Here is a 24,756-nt window from a genome sequence, read left to right on the forward strand (position 1 = left end):
GACAAGGTTAGTGACAAATCCAAACTCATATTGATTAAACTTGTGCAATCTTAAATTCTTGCCATTTGGCAGCTCAGGTGCCTGCCATTGCTTCCAAGTAGTTGTGCAACCAATTGAGAACTCTCAGAACTCCTATGCAAAGCCAACTTGAATAGGCACAAAAATTTCAACACGATAGGTTATAAACCTGAAGTCGTGTGCTAGTGAAGGACTTTAGGTTTTATTCTTGATTAAGTCTTGAAACTTTCAAGAGCTTTAAGACTCCCACTGTCCTCTTGACATATAAGACTCCCTTGTCAAATATTCAAGAGATAGTGTGGATTCTTTATCAAGACTAACACTTTACACAATTGGCCTAAGTTGGTCTCTGTTTTATCCAAAACATCACAACTTACCAATTTCAAATGTACAAGAGTAGATAACCTTTTACTCTTACATTTGACTAGTGTTAACAAACCCTCTTTAAGATATGTCACTCAAGTTACAATCTTGGAGTATGACTCTAAGAATTGTTTTGGAACGAAGTATGACTCATCTTTTTGATTTAACCATTTCAACAATTCATGACTCCTCTTCTTAGTCATAAGAATGCACTAAGATGACTTTAGAGGACCAATTGTGATATGGTATCTTAATCATTAAGATGATCATAAACATGATACTAAAGTACTCTCCTATCTTTTCAGATTTGAGAAACTTTTATCTTTCTGCCATACTTTGATTCTTCTTATTGGTTCTGTCTCACATTGAAACTTCTCCAATGCTACAGACTTATACTTAAACTTATAAGTATAACCATATTTACTGAACTTAAGTAAATCATGACGAATAGTCTTCTTGATCTTTTGTGGTGGACTTGACCAGTGCACAAGAATGTGTACTCGATCCCTTAGTCCTTTCCTTATTCACATAAGGAGTTAGTCTTAATTTTCCAAGCTGAAAGTTCTCATTCATCATACTATACAACTTGCATGATTCCAAGTTTCGGTCCAATTGAACCTTGGGTGATGAGAATCTTTCCTTATTTGGTAATATTAGACACTACCACAACCGAAAGAATCAAATCCATTTTTCCAATATTGCTATCAATGGAATCTTATAAGCAACAACTTTTCACAAATGCCATTGTAAGGATACTTAAAATAAATAAAATCAAAACCTTTTTCTTTTATTTAAAACTTTGCGGAAAAACTTATCCTTACAATCCATATGAAAACCTTGTTGTTATCTATTCCTAAGCAATATAAATATCATAACTCTTAAGTAATAGCCCAAAATTCTGATCACCGATCCATGCGATTGAAATCCATCTTCGCGATCAGAATCAGCATGTACTTAATAGAGTTAGATAATGGACTTTACCTGAAGTAGAGCCAAACTTATTGACTTTAACATCCTTAGGTAAATTTGGCAGCTTCGTAACCAATGCCCCTTCCTTTGACAATAGTTACCTATGGACCCTTGATAATGGGACTATCTCAGACTTCGCCTCTCTCTTTACCATTGGGTCAACCGAGTTGACTATGGCCGATCCCTTTCCATTGGGAAGAGAGAGCTTTACTGGATATCCAATGTCATCATTGTCGATGTCCATAGCGTTTTAGGAAGTTGATCTTAGCAAATAGATAAGATCATTAAGGGTCTTGTCTTAGTCTGTTTCATAGGATTCCCAAAAGAACTCACTATGTGACTTAGAAAGTAGTTGAGCCACCAACTTTCTCAAGACTTTGACACCCAACTCTCCCGGCTTGTCAATATGTGACTACATCTCCAAGATGTGATCACACCTAGACCTTGCCTTGTCAATAGGGCTTGAGTGACCTTAAACTTTTTAGGAACTTGTGGGTTAGGGAGAATAATTGGAGGAGGTGAAAGAAGTATGATATCCATGGGATATCATCTTCATTTAGGAAAGCTTGTTTCAAGAGATTTGGGAAGATCATAAATGTCTAGACCAGACATCTTTTTGGGAGATATTCAAGATAGTTGATTTAAAGTCCTTAATATGACACCCAATATAAAATATTAAGGCTAGGACCCAACAAACTATTTTATAACTTAGAAGAGGGATGCCGTAATCCAAGCTATAAAATATTTGAAGGTAGGTGAATGACGATTCACCAATTTCCACCATGAAAAACGAAATAATTTATTAGGTTTTAATTGGATTTGAAAGTCCTAGATCTTTGAGATTCATTGAACTGTTCAAAGGCATGTTTCAATCTCGAGTGTGCCCTTCAGGTTTTGTGACTGGGATGCCGAGGATCACAAAACAAGGTGTGAATAACCATGCAAATATACTTGGTACCCTTAATATTTACCCCTTAATCAGTGTGCCGGTTAACCACACACGCTCCACCGATACTATGATAAATATTAAGTTACCCTTTGCCTACCTTGTTAAGTTCAGGTTAGTGTGCCGGTTAACCACACACGCTCCACTAACGACTTAAGCAAAGTGCAAAGTGTAATTTCATGGGTTAGCACCAAATTCACATTTTCCTAAGTAACTAAGATTGGGTATTAATAAGAGTTTAGTTACTTAGTATTTATCATTAATACTTTTAATGAAAGGAGAATTATAGTCCTTGTCCTACCCGTTCGGCTAACGACCCTCCACCAGTCAAGGAAGCGGTGGTTGAGAGTGGACACCCATTAAACTGCCATTTTATAGGCAGTAACCTTATACCCCCCTTATAGACCGGCTTCGTGAATGAGGCCTACTAACGGTAAGACTGACTTTACTCTTATACATATATATAAATATTATTAACTTATAATATTATAAAGTATAAGGGTTGAATTTTAACTTTTAAACTTCTAAGAGCTAACTTGGAATTAAAGTATTCATAAGTGAAAACTTTTCAAATTCCAAAACTTGAGGGCATGTTTTGAAACTATTCAAAACTAATTAATTCCATAACTTATGATTTTAAAGTAGTTTTAATAAATAAATAAATAAATAAAAAAACTCTTCAAGTTCCATAACTTGAGGACAAGTTATGGAAGACTTTAAACTACTTAATAAAAAAAATAACTTTTTTTTTATTGTAACTTATGGAACTAATTAAGGTTACACTTTTTTTTAATTTAATGAAGTGACTCTTGAACCTCCATAACTTGAGGACAAGTTATGGAGTCATAAAACCATTTAATTAGAACTAGACTCTTCATTTTGTAACCTTTGCCAACTTTTATGAGTTTTATGATTCTTAAATGTGACTTTTCATATAACTTGAGGACAAGTTACAAAAACACACTTTGGAATCAACTCTTAGATTAAAATGGATTGAAAACAACTATTTCACACAACTTTTCTATTAATCTAAGAACCTCATAAGAACAAGATAATTCAAATCATCAATCTTCAAGAAATTAGCATGAACATACAAACTAATACAAATCTTGAAATTATGACAATTATCTTAGAAATTGGATTAGCATGAACATTACCACATCAAAAACAAGTTTATAAGTCCAAAAACATCTTAGGGTAATGTTCCTAGTCCAATTCCAGCCAAAACAATCGAATATATGCATCCAACTCGATTTTTCAGCTACTTTTGCAAGTATAACAAGAAAAGAAACCAGGCTCTGATACCACTGATGGGTTATGAGCATTCTAACACTCCTAAGTGTACATGCAACCCTAAATACCTTGGATCTATGTTTTCTCTATTATACATACAATTATGAACATCCAAGGTATTATCCTAATCTAGCATACAAAATAATAAATATAACAAGATAGAATACATACCTCTTTGGTGTAGAATGTCTTCATGAAGTCTGAGTGCCTAGTGCCCCAAGTGTGACACCTCAAATGGTTCACACAACACCAAATACACTTGGAATAGCTTGAGAGAAACTTGAACACTCCTTGAAATCGTCTAGCCCTCACACTCACACATTAGTGCACAATTTCTTGAGCCATGGGATTCTTTTATATGGTGGCTATTAGGGTTACACCATGTAACTCATAACTTTACCCATTCCTTATGCTCCATGGATTTTAACCTCCATGGAGTATCCATGGGTCACCCCATGGACTTCGTCCAACATAAGGAATCTTGGATCACAAGCCCACATATATAAGAATGAATGATTTACACAATCAACCCATATATTTAATTAGTCTCCTTTTGATCACTTAATTAATTCCAAATTAATTCTTGATCAATACTAATTAAATAACCTTATTAATATATTAGAACTTATAATATATTAACCAACCTTAAGTGTTATTTCTCTCATTATAGTCTATCCAAATGCATGATGCCATGCAACCCAAATGGACCATGTCGGGTCGGGTCAAGTCTTACCAATTATAGTTATGGACTTAGACATTAATCCAACAGTATTTGGCTTTTAAGAACATAGCACCTCAAGTGTGATGCCTCATATGGTTCACAAAACACAACCAACAATTGGAGAACTTGAGAGAGAGGTTATGAGGCACTCAAAATCGGCTATAGTATCTCTAAGATTACTAGTCTATCCTATTGTAGGCCAAGGGGTTACATATATATATATATATATATATATATATATATATATATATATATATATATATATATATATATATATATATATATATATATATATATATATATATATATTCATTATGTAGAATCCAAGAGTCATATGTAACCCTAATTCTTAAACTTAGGCTTATGATCCATAATCCATATGGACTAACTCTTCATGGATTCTTACATAAACTTAGCCCATCATGGATCAATAGCCCAGACCATATGTATCATTAATTTACATAATCGGTCCCCGTTAATTTAATTAGTCTCTTTTGATCACTAAATTAATTCTAAATTAATTCTTGATCAATAGTAATTAAATAATATGATTTCACAATTAATATATTATACTTATAATATATTAATAAATCACAAATAACCTCTTTCTCAAATATCCATCCTATCAGTTTGTTTTGGTGAATGCAACCCAAAATGGACCATGCTACTCTCGGGTCAAGTACATACCAATTGTAATTATGGGCTTAGACACCTAATCCAACAGTCTCCAACTTGGATAAGTCTAATAAATATAACTGCATGTACGAATTAAAACCGACTAGCAATCGTAGCTCTTAAAAGCTATTGTCGAACTCTGACATAGTCAATGAAGCGTCCATTAGATAAGGGATCTTATATTCCTCCATTCTAGATATCGTCTGGACTGAGACATGGATTATAATCATTCTCTTTGTCTATTTGTTGTTACCCGATTTCTGATTTATGACGACTGACTAACTGAACAAATCAAATCAGTCCAGGCTTTGGCAAGCACTTAGGGTTGTCATCACTAAATCATCGAGGGGCCCACTGATATCACTTTTATCCCTCTAAGGGTAAAAGGAACGGATAAACTTCGACTCATATGCTTGCTCTATTTACTTATCAAATCACACACAATAATATCTTTTATAACACCAAGTTACTAGTGCGTTTACATATTATCGATGTGCAACCAACTTGTAAACTGCAACTATATGTCTCTGTTTCAATAATATAAGATATTATCGTCTCACTAATCACTCGTGATAAAATCCATGAAGTGATTAGATGAGCGTGGGTTTAATCCAATACTCAAATCTTATTACATGAGTACTCATGAATACTGTAGCTAACTTGTGCTATGTCTAAGACTTAGACAATCTACATACAGATTCATGATAGTCTTGCCTCAATACCTACTTCCAAAGTATGATCAACTATGGATAGTTTTGAATAATCTAATTATTCGGGAAGTCAAAACATGCAAAGTGAAACACAAGAACAATCGAATCCAATATGGTCTCAAAACTTTTGAATATAAATAAAACACCTCTTATTTAATCACCATATTGATTACACATTATTCATTGTATAATGTTTCGATTAATCAAGTTAATACTTGAATTAAAAACAATAGTTATCCCACACTCCAAGCATGCATACTATGTTTATCTATGGCCCTTTCTTTGTGAAATAGATTAATTGAACAAATTTTCAATGATGCTCATTTCACAAATCCAAATCCTTATTACAAGTGTAAGAATACCAAATTCTTGTCACTTCTAGAATGTGTTAGATTCTAAACTATCATGCAATATACCTTTTGTAATGTCGAGGTACCAAAGTCACAGAACGGTGCCAATGATATTACAAAACTTTCCACTGGAGATTGATAACAAAACAATTCCAAGGAAGCGAAGTCTCAAATTCAAAGTACATTCCTTTGAACATCCTTCTTGCACAAATAGATTCTTAATGTCCATATCCCATTATGGAAACATTTCCATAAATACCATATGACAACTCATTATAAGTAGAATCTTGTCTATTCATAATAATCTCAATATGGTCCATCCAATACTATACTTCCAACTACAAGCGATCAATCCTTAGCGAACCTTAGATCGTACTTAACAGTTGTTTAATAACTTTAGTCATATCCGGTTCTAGTCATCTTTCCCTCTTAATGCCCTAGGCATTTGGAATAGACAGAACGGTCGAATATTACAACATACGCAATCGATCCTATACTCAAAGCAGATGGGATATGATTCATAATGTCGTACATAAAGACATGATAGTTGACCAGTCTTTTGCTATAATATTTCCATATATAGAATTTCCAATGTTGAAATATTTCAATATGGTATTCATATATATCCATTACTAAGTTTCATTAATACTTAAATTTAAACTTTTAGATTCTAAATAAGGTATAAGTATCCTCTCCCTTACTATAGCGAAACAAGTTTTCAACCTTTGCAACTATGCAAATTAGAACTTTGTTTCCTATAAATAGTATTGCTAACTCGCAACACTTACCATAATAATTATGCTCCCACTAGCATAACAATTATTTTGTTACTATCATAACATTTATGCTCCCACTAGCTTTGACATGTATCCAAAATCAGCTGGACATCTAGAAATCAATACTTTATTGACTTTCTTACCAAAGTTCAGATTTTTGATACGAGATGCTTCGATAAGCCATTATCTAAGCTCATACACCTTTTATTAGAAAGCCCATATATGTGTCTAAACTATTCAGAACTTACAACAATAAGTTCCGAATGTTCAAACTATTTGCTATTTCTCACAATTCGAACTATGAAGAGGGATGCCGTAATCATAATCGAATTTGGGAACGTAATTAACACAACTGTTATCTTCTTAAAATCTACTTAGTGAAAGCGTTTCCTCACAATGATTTTCATGAATTGGAGAGAAACCTTATGTCACTTAAATTTTATGGTGTATGTATTCCTATCCATGTGAAACTATCATTTCCAGCCATTATCATTAGATAAGTTCTATGACAGATTCAAACTCATATGGACTGAACTTGTTCAATCTTAATTTCTTGCCACTTGGAAGCACAAGGGCCTACCATATCTTCCAAGTTGTTGAGCAGATCACCCTTACTGATCAATCAAATTTCACAAATCAAGGTGATTTTCCGTTATGCAAACAATTGAGAACTCATAGAACTCACATGCATAGTAAACTTTAACTGGAATGAGTACAGAAACAAGAATGTGTCAACACGATAGGTTACAAACCTCAAGTCGTGTGCTAGTGATGAAAAATAGGTTTATTCTTGATTAGCTCTTGAAGCTTTTCAAGGTCTTTAAGACACCTACTGACCTCTTGACATATAAGATTCTCTTGTCAAGAACCATTCCTTGACAAACAAATATCCAAGAGTTAGTGCGGATTCTTATCAAGAATGACACTTCTTATAATTGGTCTTAGTCGGTCTTTGTCTTTTCTAAACATCACAACTACCAATTTCAAATGTGTTATAAACCTACTTAAGACATGTCACTCATGTCATAATCTTGGAGAATGACTCTAGGACTCGATTTTGGAATGAAGTATGACTCACCTTAATTGATTTAACCATTTCAACAATTCCTGATTCCTCTTCTTAGCCAAACAAATGCACTAAGGTGTCCTTAGAGGATCAATTGTGATATGGTTTTCATAATCATTAAGATGATCATAAAACACGATACTAAAGTACTCTCCTTTCCTTTCAGATTGGAGAAACTTTTATCTTGCTGCCTAATTGATTCTTCTTATTCGTTCTGCTATACATTGAAAGTTTTCAATGATTCATAATTACACTTAATCTTGTAAGTATAACCATATTTACTAACTTTAGTAAATCATGACGAATAGTCTTATCGTTCTTTGCGGTAGACCTGGAGCAGTACACAACAATTTGTACTAGATTCCCTAGTCCTTCACTTGACTCGAATATGCATGTGAACAAGGAATTAGTCTTAATTTCCCAAACACGAAAGTTCTCATTCATCAAGCAATACAAGTTGCATGATCCCAAGTTTTTGTCCAATTGAAACTTTGGCGATGAGAATGTTTCCTTATTTGGTAAATTTAGACACTACCACAAACGAAAGAATCAAATCTATATTGCTAAAAAATAGAAACATACAAACATAAATTTTCACGAATGCCATTGCAAGGAAATATAAAATAAGATAAATTTCAAAATTTTTCCTTTATTTATAAAAATTGCAGAAAATCTTGTCCTTACAATGCAATTACAAATGAAAACTATGTTTCTAAATATTTCTAAGAAATCTATAATAACTCCTAAGTAGTAGCTCAAAAATCCGATAATCGAATCATGCGATCGAAATCTATCTCTTCGCGACCAGATTTAGCTTACTCTTCCTTTAAGCTTGCTTTCTTTTCTTCGATCCTAGAAAACAACAAAATGTAATTACATTACATCATGTTTTTAGAATCTCCAAATAGGAACTTAATAGAGTTAGATAGTGGACTAACTTGAAGTAGAGTCATACACTATGACTTTACCATCCTTATGATCCTTCAGGTAGATACGGCAGCTCCACATCGAATGCCCCTTCTCTTGGCAGTAGAAATAAACAGACTCTTTCGGAATGGCACATGGGAAAATCTCAGACTTAGCCTTTCTCTTTACCATTTGGTCAAACGGCTTGACCATGGCCGATCCTTTTCCATTGGTAAAAGAAGACTTTTCTGGACTTCCAATGTTTCCATTGTCAATGTCCATGGAAGTTTGGGAAGTAGATCTTCTAATCTAATTTGCTTTGCCAGTGCGCCAAATCATTTCTGATTCAGCAGCAACTAGCAAATATGTAAGATCGATAAGGGTCACGTCGCGGTCTGTCATATAGTAATCTTTAATGAACTCACTATATGACTTAGGAAGTGATTGAAGAACCAAGTCAACAGCCAACTTCCTTGACACGGCGACTCTTAACATTCCCAGCATGTCAATGTGTGACTTCATCTCCAAGATATGTGCATACACAGACCTTCCATCTTCATGTTTGCTTGCCAATAGGGCTTGAGTGACCTTGAACTTTTCAAGTTGACGAACATGTGGGTTAGGGAGAACTATTGGAAGAGGTGGAGGAAATGAAGTATGATTTCCATTTCCAGGATCTAATCATGGAACATCATCTTCAGGAGGAAAGATTTTTCCAAAAGATTCAGGAAGACCATAGTTGTCTGAACTAGACATCTCAAGGGAGAAATTCAGTTTTAGTTGATTTAAGTACTTAATATAACACCTAAACAAGGGAGAAATTCAGTTTTAGTTGATTTAAGTACTTAATATTAAGGTCAAGACCCAACATAATAATTTACAATTCGGAAGAGGGATGTCGTAATCCAATTGTAAACTATTTGTCGGTAGGTAAATGACGATTTACCAATTCCACCACGAAAATGAAATTTTTTTAATCGAATTAGGTTTTAAATGAAACTCCTAGATCTTTTGAGATTCATTGAACTTTTTGTTGGATTAGGTGTCTAAGTTCATAACTATTTCTGGAATGTACTTGACCCGGTTGGCATGGTCCATTTGGGTTGCATGGCATTGCAACACTTGGATAGACTAAATGAGAGAAAGGACACTTATGGTTTATTAATATATTATAAGTTCTAATATATTAATAATATTATTTAATTAGTATTGATCAAGAAGTAATTTAGAATTAAATTGGTGATCAAAAGGAGGCTAATTAAATATACGGGGTTGATTGTGTAAATAATCTATTCTTTTATAGTGGGCTAATGATCCATGGTTTATTGAATTGGGCTAAAACCCATAAGGTGCTCCATGGATAGTCCATGGAGGTTATAAACCCATGGATCATGGAATATGGAAAGCCATGTCAATTAGGGTTTACATGTTGTAACCCTACTTGTGATACAACTATAAAAGGACCCCATGATTAGCAAAATAGGCACTACTAAGAAGAGAACTAGAGGGCTAGCAGATTTTGAGTGTTAGTGAACTTCTCTCAAGGTTATTCCAAGAATTGTGGTGTTCTGTGAGACATTTGAGGAATCACACTTGAGGTGCTAGGCTCACAAGGTTCTCAAGGAATCCAAGCAGCAAAAGGTATGTTCTTCTACTAGTGTTTTATGATTCAAGTAACTCATAACATGCTAGTTAGGAAGTAAACCTTGGAAAATTATTATTTGCATGTATCTTAGAGAAAACATAGATCCAAGGTTTCTAGGGTTGCATGTACACCATAGGAGTGTTAGAATGCTCAAAAACCATCAGTGGTATTAGAGCCCAAGTTTGTTTTCTTTTGATGCAAACTTGTTTTTCAAAACCAAAATCTGCCCAGACTGAAATACTCGATGAGTTCTGGCCAAAAACTCGCCGAGTTCATGATTTAATACATGAACTCGATGAGTTCCTTATAGAACTCGACGATTTTTTCTTCCAGTTTGTAGTTTTTCTAGTTTCGCTGCTGCAAAATGGACTTATGCTAATCCATTTACAATGGCTATTATCAAAATTTCAAGTTTTATATGTGTTTATATGATTCTTGAAATTGTTGATATGAATGTTCATGAACTTATGAGTTTTAGTAGATCATACGAATTATTTGCAAATTGTTTGTTAGTTAATTCTTGATCATTATGTGTTTTAATGGAATCCATAATTTGTCCTCAAGTTATGGATTACCAAAAGTCACTCCTTTTAAAATCCATTAAATAACACATAATTTACATGAAAATGAAGAGTCTTCATTTTAATAAACTAATAACTGATAAGTTATGAAGTTGAAAAGTTTTGAAAGTTACAAAACTTGCCCTCAAGATTTGGAACATGTAAAGTCATTTTTGAAAAACTTTAGTTCCAACCCCTAGAATTTTAAAAGTTAAAATTCAACCCTTATACTTTATAATATTATAAGTTAATAATAGATATATATATATATATATATATATATATATATATATATATATATATATATATATATATATATATATATATATATATATATATATATATATATATATATGTATAAGAACAAGTCGTTTTACCGTTAGTAGGCCTCATTCACAAAGCCGGTTTATAAGGGGGGTATAAGGTTGTTGCCTATAAAATGGCAGCTTAATGGGTGTCCACTCTCACCCACCGCTTCCTTGACTGGTGGAGGGTCGTTAGCCGAACGGGTTGGACAATGACTTTAATCCACATTAAAAGTATGATGAATATAAAGTAACTAAATGTTTTTATAAATTCCGAATCTTAGTTACTTTAGGAAAATGTGAATAAGGTGCTAACCCCTGAAATTACACTTTGCACTTTGCTTAAGTCATTAGTGGAGCGTGTGTGCTTAACCGACACACTAACCTGGACTTAACAAGGTAGGCAAAGGGTGGCTTAAAGTTTCTCATAGATCGGTGGAGCGCGTGTGGTTAACCGGCACATCGGTTGAGTGATAAACATTAAGAGTACGAAGTAATTTGCATGGTTACTTCACACCTTGTTTTGTGATCCTCGGCATCCCAGTCACAAAACTTGAAGGGCACACTCGAGATTGAAACATGCCATTGAAAAGTTCAATGATTCTCAAAGATCTAGGAGTTTCTAAACCAATTAAAACCTAATAATTTATTTTGTTTTTCATGGTGGAAATTGGTTAATCGTCATTCACCTACCTTCAAATATTTTATAGCTTGGATTACGGCATCCCTCTTCTAAGTTAAAAAATATTGTGTTGGGTCCTAGCCTTAATATTACATTTGGGTGTCTTATTAAGGACTATCTTTATATCTAATCTAAACTTGTCTTTCTTCTTTTTCAGATGTCTTCCAACAACGCTGCTTCTGGCTTAAACCCTACCGACTCCTTCTCTCGCATGAACCTTTGTGGGAGAGTCATCTTCGATGGTTCCAACTTTATGGATTGGATCCGGAACATCAGGATGGTCACTTGTTAAGAGGACAAGGAATATGTCCTCGACAAGGAGCTTAAGGAACTTGATGAGTCGTCTGCTACTCCTGAGGAGATCGTTGAATATCAGACTCATGAGAGAGATGCCACAAAAGTGGCATGTATCATGTTGGCCACAATGACAGTTGAGCTCCAAAAGTCCGATGAGGACTATTACCCTTTTGAGATGCACCAGGACTTGATGGACCGCTACCATCAGAGTGCTCGTCAAGAGCGGTATGAAATCATCTCCTCCATGATAACAACCCGAATGAAGGATGGTGAACCCATCACGGGCCACATGCAGAAAATGCAAATGTATGTGGACCGTTTTCTGAAACTGAATGTGAACATCCCCGAGGAGTTGGTAATTGACATCATTTTGCACTCCTTACCTTCGTGTTATGATCAATTCCGAATGACATACCACATGAACAAGGAGGAAGTTACACTCAGCAAACTTCAAGGACTCTTGAAGACCGCCGAAAGTGGTCTTAAGGGTAACTCGGTTGTTACCACTCCTACTCCTACCGCGGCCCCTGTCTTGGCAATCGGGTATTTACACTATATTGTCTAATAACTCACACTATTCTAATTCTTGTGTCCTTGTTACAGGTTGTGGTATTCACATATGTTCTGATTTGCAGGGACTAAGAAGAAGTGAGAATGTGGAGCATGGGAAGATCAAATTAACCATGGGGAATAGGAAAGCTTCACCTGTCACCAAGATTGGAGTTTACTCTTTGTTGCTAAGTAGTGGGTTTACATTAGATTTGATTAAATGTTGTTACTCGTCTGAAATGGCGAGGAATATTATTTCCTTTCATGGTTTGTACAAACAAGGGTTTACGTTTTCGTTTGATAATGAATGTGGTGGTATTAATTCTTTCTTTAATAATGTTCTTTATTTTAAAGCATTACCTTGTGATGGCATGTATGAAACTGTGTCGGTTGTAGATAACCTAGGAAATAATGTGTTGTGTATCGATTCTTCCACTAGCTTGGATAAAGCATCATTATGGCATTGTCGTCTTGTAAATGTAAGCAAGAAACGCATAGGCCAACTCCAAAAGGATGGAGTCTTGGAGTCATTTGACCTAAAGTCGGATGATAGTTTTGAATCTTGTTTGCTTGGGAAAATGACAAAGTCACCCTTCACTGGTACTTGTGCTAGGGGTGAAGGTTTGTTGGATCTTGTACACACAGATGTGTGTGGACCCTTCAGAACCGCCACAACGGATGCTAACCGCTTCTATGTGACTTTTAATGATGATTATAGTAGATATGGATATGTCTAATTAATCAAGCAAAAGTCAGAAACCTTCGAAAAGTTCAAGGAGTTTAAACAGGAACTGGACAATCAGTTGGGCAGGAACATTAAGATGCTTCGATCCGATCGAGGTGGTGAGTATCTTAGTACAGAGTTCCTTGACTATCTTAAGGAATGTGAGATTTTCTCACAATTGACACCTCCCAGGACACCGCAGCTTAATGAAGTGGCTGAGAGGCGCAATTGAACCTTGTTGGATATGGTTCATTCCGTGATGAGTCGAGCTTCGCTGCCAATCTCATGTTGGGGGTATGCCTTAGAGACTTCCGCCCATATCCTTAATCTAGTCCCTACAAAGAAGGTTGCCAAAACACCTCATGAGATGTGGACTTGAAAAGTTCCCAATCTAGATCACATCAATATTTGGGGGTGCGAGGCTTTTTTGAGGCGCGAGACTCACGATAAGCTCGAACCTCGAAGTGAGAGGTGTATTTTCATCGGCTACCCACATAAATCCTTTGGTTACCTCTTCTACAGACCCAATGATAATGTGGTCTTCGTAGCGAGGAGGGGAGTCTTTCGAGAGAGAGAGGGAGTTCATAAGCCAAGGAAACAGTGGGAGGCAATTTGACCTTGATTAAATTCAAGATTCAAGTAGTGAAGGAACCTCAAACCCTAGAAATCAACCTGAGGAGGAAACTCCTGTTGATCCGACTGACGAGTCAGTACCTCTGAGGCGTTCCACAAGAGTTAGGAATGCACCTGAGCATTACTATGGTTTCCATATTACTACGGAAGGTGATACAGTTATCAGCGATAATACATTGGTAAGTCTGGATGAACCTAACAGCTACACGGAAGCCATGGCAGGCCCTGAGGCTGCCAAATAGAAAGAGGCTATGGACAGCGAGATACATTCCATCTATGATAATCAAGTTTTGAGCTTGGTTGACAGTGTACCAGGTCGTAAGACAGTCGGGTGCAAATGGATCTTCAAGAAGATGACCGACATGGATGGTAATGTACACACTTATAAGGCGCGACTAGTTGCAAAGGGCTTTTCTCAAACTCCGGGAGTTGATTATGATGAGACCTTTTCACCAGTAGCGAAGATTAAGTCTATTAGGGTTATGGTAGTCATTGCTTCATTTCATGACTATGAAATATGGCAAATGGATGTCAAAACCGCTTTCCTTAATGGAAAGTTGGCTGAAGATGTTTACATGAGTCAGCCAGAGGGCTTTGTCAGCGCAGAGTACCCTAATAGAGTGTGTAAGCTTGAGAAATCTATTTATGGATTGAAACAAGCACCTCGCAGATGGAATCTTAGTTTCGATGAGAAAGTCAAATAGTTTGGCTTTTCGAGGAGCGAAGATGAGTCTTGTGTATATGTCAAGGCTAGTGGGAGTATAGTTAGCTTTTTGGTATTGTATGTGGATGACATACTACTCATAGGAAATGACATCCCAACTCTGCAGGAGGTAAAGTCCTGGCTTGGGAAGTGTTTCGCTATGAAGGACCTTGGAGAAGCAGCCTATATCCTAGGGATAAGGATTTTGAGAGACAGGAGTAAGAGACTAATTGGACTTAGTCAGAGTATCTACTTGGATAAGGTGCTGAATAGGTTCAGCATGCAGAATTCCAATAAAGGAGAGCTACCAATCCAGAGTAACGCCAGATTGAGTAAGACTCAGAGCCCGTGTACAGAGGCTGAGATAGCAGAGATGAGTTGAGTACCGTATGCTTCCGTTGTAGGCTCGATCATGTATGTTATGACTTGTACTCGTCCTGATGTGGCCTTTGCATTGAGCATGGTCAGCAGATATCAGGGGAACCCTGGCAAGGCTCACTGGACTGCGGTAAAGAACATTCTCAAGTAGCTGCGGAGGACTAAGGATTGGGTCCACACCCTCGGTGGGAGTGATGAATTGAGAGTAGTAGGGTATAGTGATGCTAGCTTCCAGACTGATAGGGATAATTTCTGCTCTCAGTCAGGCTGGGTCTTTACCTTAAACGGAGGAGCAATTACTTGGAAAAGTTCCAAGCAGGAGACAGTGGTTGATTCAACTTGCAAATCACAGTATATAGCAGCAAGCGAGGCAGCAAAGGAGGCTATATGGCTAAAGAACTTCATTGGAGACCTTGGGGTCGTACCAACTATAAAGGAGCCTATGGAGATTTTCTGTGACAGTGAAAGTGCAGTTGCCTTAGCCAAGGAACCAAGGGATCACGAAAGATCCACACACATCGACATAAAATACCATTTCATCAGACATCAAATAGAAGAAGGACTCCTCGTGGTAAAGAGGGTATCATCGGATGAGAACCCAGCAGATCCCCTCACGAAGGGACTGGGTAGGGTTAAGCATTTTCAGCATGCAAGGCGCATAGGGCTAAAGGATGATATTAGTTTTGGAAATTAGATAACTTTGAAATTTGTAAAGTGTAATTGATATTAGATGATAAATAAAAGTTGTTGTTTATTTATAAGTAAAGTGTTGGTATCTTCTGTCAATCGTTTACTATCATTTCATTTTGCATGTTTTGACTTGCAGAATAATTATGTTATGGTATATCATATTATTCAAATTCTCCACAGTCGGTCGTATGTTGGAAGTAGATATGAATCAAGACTGTCATAAGTTGGCTTGTAGATGTCTAAGGTATGGGACATAACAAGAGTTGCTACAACACTCATGAGTGCTCATAAGTTCTGAGTATTTGATTCAACCCACACTCACTTGTATCACTTCATGGAATTTATCTCGAGTGATCGTGAGACGGTAATATCATATAAGTCTTCAAACCTAGAGATATGAGTTGTTGACTATGACTTGGTTATACATTGATTGTACGAAAACTCATTGGTAACTCAATGTTATAAAATGTGCCTTTGTGTATATTTCAACAAATAGTAGAACAAGCATATGAATCGAAGTTTATATGTTCCTTCTTGGATTAGAAGTGATATTTGGGCCCCTCGATGATTTTATGTTGACCCATGTACCGGGCCTGGTCAGAACTAAATTGATGTGTTCGATTAAGTTCTATGTCAAACAAATCGGAAATCGGGAAACAAACTGTTGGACAATAAGTAAGACGTTGTTCCATGTATTTGTCCGGCTGATATCTAGAACAGAGGATTATATGATCACTTATCTTAAATGGCGTATCATCATCATCTCAGTTCCGCGAGACCATGAAAGAGCTACGATTGCTGATCGGTTCCTGAAGTCATTCTTGCAGTTATAGTTATTAGATTATCCAAGTGGAAGACTGTTGGATTAGGTGTCTAAGTTCATAACTATTTCTGGAATGTACTTGACCCGGTTGGCATGGTCCATTTAGGTTGCATGGCATTGCAACACTTGGATAGACTAAATGAGAGAAAGGAAACTTATGGTTTATTAATATATTATAAGTTCTAATATATTAATAATATTATTAAATTAGTATTGATCGAGAACTAATTTAGAATTAATTTGCTAATCAAAAGGAGAGTAATTAAATATATGGGGTTGATTATGTAAATCATCTATTCTTTTATAGTGGGCTAATGATCTATGGTTTATTGAATTGGGCTAAAACCCATAAGGTGCTCCATGGATAGTCCATGGAGGATATAAACCCATGGATCATAGAATATGGAAAACCATGTCAATTAGGGTTTACATGTTGTAACCCTACTTGTGACACAACTATAAAAGGACCCCATGACTAGCAAAATCGGCACTACTAAGAAGAGAATTAGAGGGCTAGCCGATTTAGAGTGTTAGTGAACTTCTCTCCAGGTTATTCCAAGAGTTGTGGTGTTGTGTGAGACATTTGAGGCATCACACTTGAGGTGCTAGGCTCACAAGGTTCTTAAGGAATCCAAGCAACAAAAGGTATGTTCTTCTACTAGTGTTTTATGATTCAAGTACCTCATAACATGCTAGTTAGGAAGTAAACCTTGGAAAATTATTATTTGCATGTATCTTAGAGAAAACATAGATCGTTCATGACTGGATTAGTGTCTAAGCCCGTAACTATATTTGGTATGTACTTGACCCGGTTGTGCATGGTCCTTTTGGGTTGGCTTCAACAAAGCAACTGGACATGATGATTTTTGGAGAGAGAAAGGTTATTATGATTTATTAATATATTATATGAATAACATATTAAAGGAGAAATCATATAGTTTAAATAGTATTAGTCAAGTACTAATTAAGAATTAATTTTGTGACTAAAAGAGATTAATTAAATAAGGGGGAGTGGAACTCTCAATTATAAGAAAATTGATTTTGGGTTGTGAATCCTTATTGATATAAGGGGGGGGGGGCGAAAATTAGAGTGTAAGGCCACTCTAATTTCGTCCAAGGGGCCTTGTTCCAGAAGGTTCTTGGAGTTGCTTAGGGCCTAAGTCATCCAATTAGGGTTTTGACTGAAACCCTAGTTGCTCAGTTATTTAAGGACCCCTAGGGCAACAGATTTCGGACACCTGATAAACCCTAGAGTTACTATAGCCGAAATTGTGCTTCCTCCTCTTCTCTTCTCAGTCATCTTCTTGCCTTGGTGTTTGTAAACCATTACCGATGTTACACTTGTGACACTAAGCTTTTAAAGATCGAAGATTCTTGAAACTATTGAAAGGTGTCATCAAAACTTGTTATATTATAGATCTTAATTTTAATAGTATGCTAGATTACGGTTTCAAGCTTTGGATTAATTTGCATGTACAATAGAGAAACCTATATCCAAAGCTTTAGGGTTTTGCATGTGCACGTAGGATGTTTTTTTTGCTCAAAATTCATCAGTGGTATCAGAGCCTTCCTTGGTTTCTATTGTATTTGATGCATGGTGTAGTTATTCTTTGCTTGAAATCGATTTTTTGGCCTTCTGTCTGACAGACCCGTCGAGTCCCAAAGAGGACTCGCCGAGTCGGATGAACTCGACGAGTCCAATAAGGGACTCGGCGAGTCGGGCAGTCAGACAAAGGGAATTTCAGGATTTTGCTTATTTTGACTAGGGATTATTACCATAAGTGTTTCTAATTAATAAAATCCAAATTTTATTAATTGTATATGATTATCTTTGTCAAAATAAAAGATTTGGGTCATTTAATTAGATAATTATTACCTTATTTGATAAATATTAATTATTTGAATTATTTGATCAATTATCTTACATGAAATTGGACTAGGTCAAAATTAGATAATCACAAAATTAATTGTTTAATTGTTTATTTGAATTTGGATCTAGATAGTTTTGAAATGTTTCAAAACTTGCCCTCAAGTTTTGAAATTTAAAATTTTGATTAAAAGTTAATTTTGAAAAAATTAACTGTCAAACCTTAGAATTTTACAAGTTTAAAATTTAACCCTATACTATTATACTATTATAAGAATAATTATTATATATGTATAAGATAAATGCTAGTCTTACCGTTAGTAGGGCTCATTCATGAAGCCGATCTATAAGGGGGGGTATAAGGTTATGGCCTATAAAATGGCCGTTTAATGGGTGTCCACTCTCACCCACCGCTTCCTTGATTGGTGGAGGGTCGTTAGTCGAACAGGTAGGATAGGGCAACCTAAATCCTCATTAAAAGTATAATGATTAATGAAGTAACTAAATGTTTTTTATAAAATTCCCAATCTTATTGACTTTAGGAAAAATGTGAATTTGATGTTATCCCATGGAATTACACTTTTTACCCTTGCTAAGACGTTAGTGGAGCGTGTGTGGTTAACCGGCACACTAATTTGGCTCTAAGCAAAGGTGGCAAAGGGTGACTCGTTATTTGTCATAGATCAATGGAGCGTGTGTGGCTAACCGGCACATTGATTAGGAAACTGTAACATCGAGGGCACCAAGTACATTCACATGGTTATTTACACCTTGTTTGTGATCCTTCATATCCCAGTCACAAAATTGAACGGCATATCGAGATTTAAACATGCCATTCAAAAGTTCAATGAATCTCAAAAGATCCAGGAGTTTAAATACATTTAAAACTTAATCTTTTTCGTTTTTGATGGTGGAAATTAGTGAATCATCATTCACTTACCTTCAAATTATTTGCAATTTAAATTACACCATCCCTCTTTTAAGTTGTAAATAATGTTGTTGGATCCTAGCCCTGATTTCTCATTTGGGTGTTTAATTGGGGATTCTTATCTAATCAAACATTGTCTTTTTTTCCTTTTCAGATGTCGAACTTGTAACGACGTGAATTTTCAAAACAATTTTTCATTTTTCAAATCATACTTTCAACCATATGTCAATCACAAAACATAATGTGTCCACTGTAACATAATAAAACATGTCCCAAGATCTCATATACATAAATCCTCTGTGTGTACGAATCATGCCGGCGCCTTCCCGCGATCCTCGTTGGTACCTGAAACACATATCACAACAACTGTAAGCATAAATGCTTAGTGAGTTCCCAAAAATACCACATACCCCACATACGCCTTTCCAGGCCATAACTCTATTTGGATCTTCCGATCCATGTGTCTCAGGGGACTTCCGTCCCAACTCCCGGTAGACCTTCCGGTCCTACCCGTCTTGACCTTCCGGTCCGTAACCTCTTGACCTTCCGGTCCGTAGCCTCTTGACCTTCCTGTCCGTACCCTCTTGACCTTCCGGTCCGTACCCTCTTGACCTTCTGGTCCATAACATAGATAACATACCCAACATATACATATCACATAACCACATATAGCACATACATCATAGCATACAAGACCTTCCGGTCAGCTCATACATCTCATAGCATATAAGACCTTCCGGTCACACATAGGTACCCTTCCAGGTACAGTATAGTGAGAAGTCTCACCTCGTATGATGTCTAATAACTCACGTGCTCGATATCCCTGAATCTCGAACAACGACCTAGCCCTGCCTAATCACATAAGGTAACCATTTCAAATCATTAACGGCTCTCAAGGCTAGACTAAATCCCTCTCTAAAATCCACAGAAGGGTAAAAGACCATTTTACCCCTCCTTGACCCAAAAGTCCAATTGTTGACCAAAACCCTAAAAGTCAACAAAAGTCAACAGCAAGCAGTACGCGGGGCGTACTAACTCCTGTACGCGGGGCGTACTCAAGCAATCCAGAATCGGGGAAACGCGACCCCTACGCGGCGCGTACTGGGATTACGCCCAACGCAAATCCCAGTTTCCTTCTTTCTTCACTTTAGGTCTTAAACAGTTAAGACACTCCTTCAACTTCCAGATCTGACTCTCCTTAAACCTCTTATCCCATAAATTCGGAACCTTTAAGCCTTTGCATGGCTGTAAGGGTCACCAATCCCTCCAAACACCTTTCCTCTTTTCTTATTAAGCCCTAATCTCATGCATGACTTAATCTCAACGTCCAAGACTGGATTTTTATCAACATACAACTCATAATATTTTGAAATATGGCAGATCTAGGACAATGGAGACTATTTGCTCATAAAGCCTCCACCTTGGGACCAAAAACCCTAGAAATTGGTCCAAGAAGCACACAACACAAATAACAAGGCAAGTTTTGAGCTTTATACCTCAGGAAGAAGCTCCAACCTCTGTAGAACTCAGATCTACTCTTGTCCACCAACTTCTAGCTCCTACAATGGCCTCCTCTTCTCTTTCACCACCTTGAAATGGCACTTTGAAGTTTAGAACACTCACACACAAGCTAGGAACGAAGGGAGTACTCTCTTTGGGTTTCTTTCTGTGAGATGGTGGCTGAGGGACAAAGCCATCTCATTTCTTTTATAGTCCCCAAGACATATTAGGGTTTTGCACCTGGGCCGGTTACGCCCGACGTAACCTTGGGTACGCCCAGCGTACCCGGATGAATCCGCGTCCAAAATTAAGCGCGCGAGTACGCGCAGCGTACTCCTCAGTACGCCCAGCGTACTCACAAGCCTAGCATTTCCTTTCTAAGGGCCAAACTTGACAACTTGGAAAAGTAGAAGGGTTAAATGGTTGTACCTGAATTTCGGGATGTTACAATTCTCCCCCACTTAAATTAGGCTTCGTCCTCGAAGCCTGTGGCAACACTAACTACCGGATGATACTCCCATAATGCATCCACTGATCTTGAACCGACCCAGATTCTCTAAACGCAGATATCGAATCTCCAAACATCCATCTCTTCCTTTGCAGGGTCCTGATCAACTGCCTCAAGCCGGCCACCGGCTTCCTTACTCTGATGACAACACTCATCAACTAAGTGCCACCTGAAGACACAACCTTACTTCTGACTTACGCATTCATTTGCAACCTGCGAAAACTGGATACCACAACACCTACTGAGCTCCACCAAGACACTAATCCAACTTCCTTCGCCCAAGATTTGCGATAACCCCGACAACTTGCAACCTGGAACGAATCCTCCTAATGGAATACCCCAGGTTGGAATACCTCCACATACATAACTCAAGTCTACAACCATACTCGGAACTAAGGACCTTGTCCTCGCGTCACCCTCGAACCCTTCGTTTCGACACAACATAGTGCAACCCACTCGCACGTCCCTATCACGATCTCTAGGTCCTTGACCTCTGACGGTAATATTCTTATACAGTCCCCAGCACCGGTCCATACTACTCCCGAGTCTGTCAACCTGCTGTCTCACCTTCCCCTATCCCAATCTCCAATCTGGAACCACTTTCCTCCTCCTCTTCCAACGAGACTGAAAACATGCCTGCGCATCATTCAACATTGCCACAACCTCAACGGCATCCAACCTATATGTGCTCCCATATATCTGATACAATCCCAGTGCTTACTACCAGTAACCAAAGCACTTATGATCATCCTTTTACTCTGCCGCCTCCCTCTCAGAGGACCCACACTCCTTCCGGAGCTACCTACATTTCCTTTCTAGGAAGTCTACTCCACAACCATAACCGCACCTATGTGTGCCACTGAGCTAAACTCCACTCTACCGATCACTAACACAGACAGAGTCTTCAGCATGACTGGACCGCCCTCCTGGGCCTTCAGCCTATCTGGACCGTTCCCCGAGCCTTCGGTCTGACTGGTACGCCTTCTGGCCTTCAGTCTATCCGGACCGCTCAAATGCCATCGCACGTCACCCTGGACCATTCCTTCCGGGAGTCTCTCCCATGTAGTCTGTTCTAGCCCTCTAGGGGTTCCGAACTACAACTCCATTCTATCTACTCAGATCCCGGCCTAATCGTAGGCCTTACTATAACCATTCACCTTTTTCCAAAAACCTTGGACTGCACCCCACCCTATTTGTCTGTCACTTACTCTTACCAGTCCACACCCTTGGCTGACTGAAACACTGCTGAACCTCAAACAGCTAATCCACCTCTAAATGCTTGTCGATCCTCCTGAGAATTTTCCAATTCTCTCCACTTGGAGTACTGACTACCATCCACCGGTGACTCAGCCGGCATAAATCAATCATCTGATACTCTTCGTTGGACCCTTCGGTCCGGTCTATAGCGTTGGACCCTTCGGTCCGGTCTATATCGTTGGACCCATCAGTCCGGTCTATATCGTTGGACCCTTCGGTCCGGTCTATATCGTTGGACCCTTCGGTCCGGTCTATTCAACACACTACTAGGACTCAACTCAACTCGAGAGTTTGGTCGGACCCGTGGTTGGAATCGCTCGTTCCAATGACCCATTCAACTCATGCGTACTTCACTTAGTCAATCCCTTCGGATTGTGATGTTCACACTTACTCAAAACATAATGATTCATAATCATTGAGGAGACCCTGGTCTCACCCCTGGTCCGATCAACAGGCTCCCAAAACTCATTCGTAGAGTTTTTCAAGCCTAACACCCTCCTGAGCCATGCCCTGATCAAGAAAGCTTCCTCATAACAACCTCTCGCTAACTAGTGCGTATTACGGCTTCCCGTAGCATCACAACACCCTCTTTCTGACTGATGAGTACTACGGCTCTCCGCAGCATCACAACACCCTCTCTCTGACTAGTGTGTGTTACGGCTCCTCGTAGCATCACAACAACCTTTGACTAGTGAGTACTACGGCTTCCCGTAGCATCACAACAACCTCTGACTACAATTGTCACAACAAAACACCCTTCCCTAGCAGGATAACTCCTAAAGCTGCGAGGATAACTCCTGCGCCTCTGGCGGCGTAAGGCGATAAGGCGCCTTGGCGATAGGCGCTGCTCCCGGAACCAAATCAATGCGGAACTCTACCTGCCTCTCAGGAGGCACACCCGGCAACTCCTCTGGAAAAACATCCGGGAACTCACGCACTATCGCAACATCATCCACCGAACTCGGCCTCTCGTGTGTCCATCACATAAGCTACGAACCCCTTGCAGCCCTGCTGCAAACTCTGTCTCGCTCTGACAGCCGAACAGAACGCTGACCCACATGGGGTACCCTTGCCGTACACAGTAAGTACTCCCCCACTGGGGTCTCGTATCGTCACCAACTATCGCTCACAGTCTATCACAGCCCCAAATCGGCTCAACTAATCCATGCCCACTATGACACATACGTCCTGCATCGTTATCGGGACCAGATCTATCAGAAACTCGACACCGAAGATCTCGAGCACACATCCTCGTATCACCTCCGTAGCATACATTGCTCACTCGTCAGCTATAGAAACCCGCAGAGGTCGACTCATCGCCTCTCGTCTGCTACTGATGTGCCGACTAAACGTTATCGATACAAATGATCGACTCGCACCCGAGTCAAATAACACTAAGGCAGGTACAGAACTCACAAGAAAAGTGCCTACGCATATCATCATATAAGCATAAAATCGCAACTCAACATAAATAAATAAAGAATACATACCAGCCACAACATCGGGCGCTGCGCGGACCTCTTCCGCTGTCAACTGAAAAGCTCTCCCACGAGCCCTCGGTGCCTCAGTCTTCGCTGGCCGAACCTCGGTAACCCTAGCAGCAGGTGCAGATCCCTGTGCTGATCCCTTATGTAGCTGCGGACACTCGGCCTTCTGATGGCCAGTCTGGTTGCAATGAAAGCAAACCATGAATCCCTTGTGGCAATCCTTGGCGATATGCCCCTCCTTGCCACACTTGTAGCAAGCACCTGATCGACAAACCCCATCATGTCTTTGCCGCACTTCCCGCAAGTGCGGTCCTTCTGGCCTCCAGATCTCGTGTCCGCGGACTTGGTCCGCTTGGGTGCCGGCTGAGACTGAGCCGGCCGCCGATCCATCCTCTGAGACTCAGCCTCCTCCCTGGCCTGAGTCTCC

Source organism: Lactuca virosa, chromosome 3, assembly GCF_052849685.1.
Source record: "Lactuca virosa cultivar CGN04683 chromosome 3, Lactuca_virosa_CGN04683_v6, whole genome shotgun sequence".
Lineage (NCBI taxonomy): Eukaryota > Viridiplantae > Streptophyta > Magnoliopsida > Asterales > Asteraceae > Lactuca > Lactuca virosa.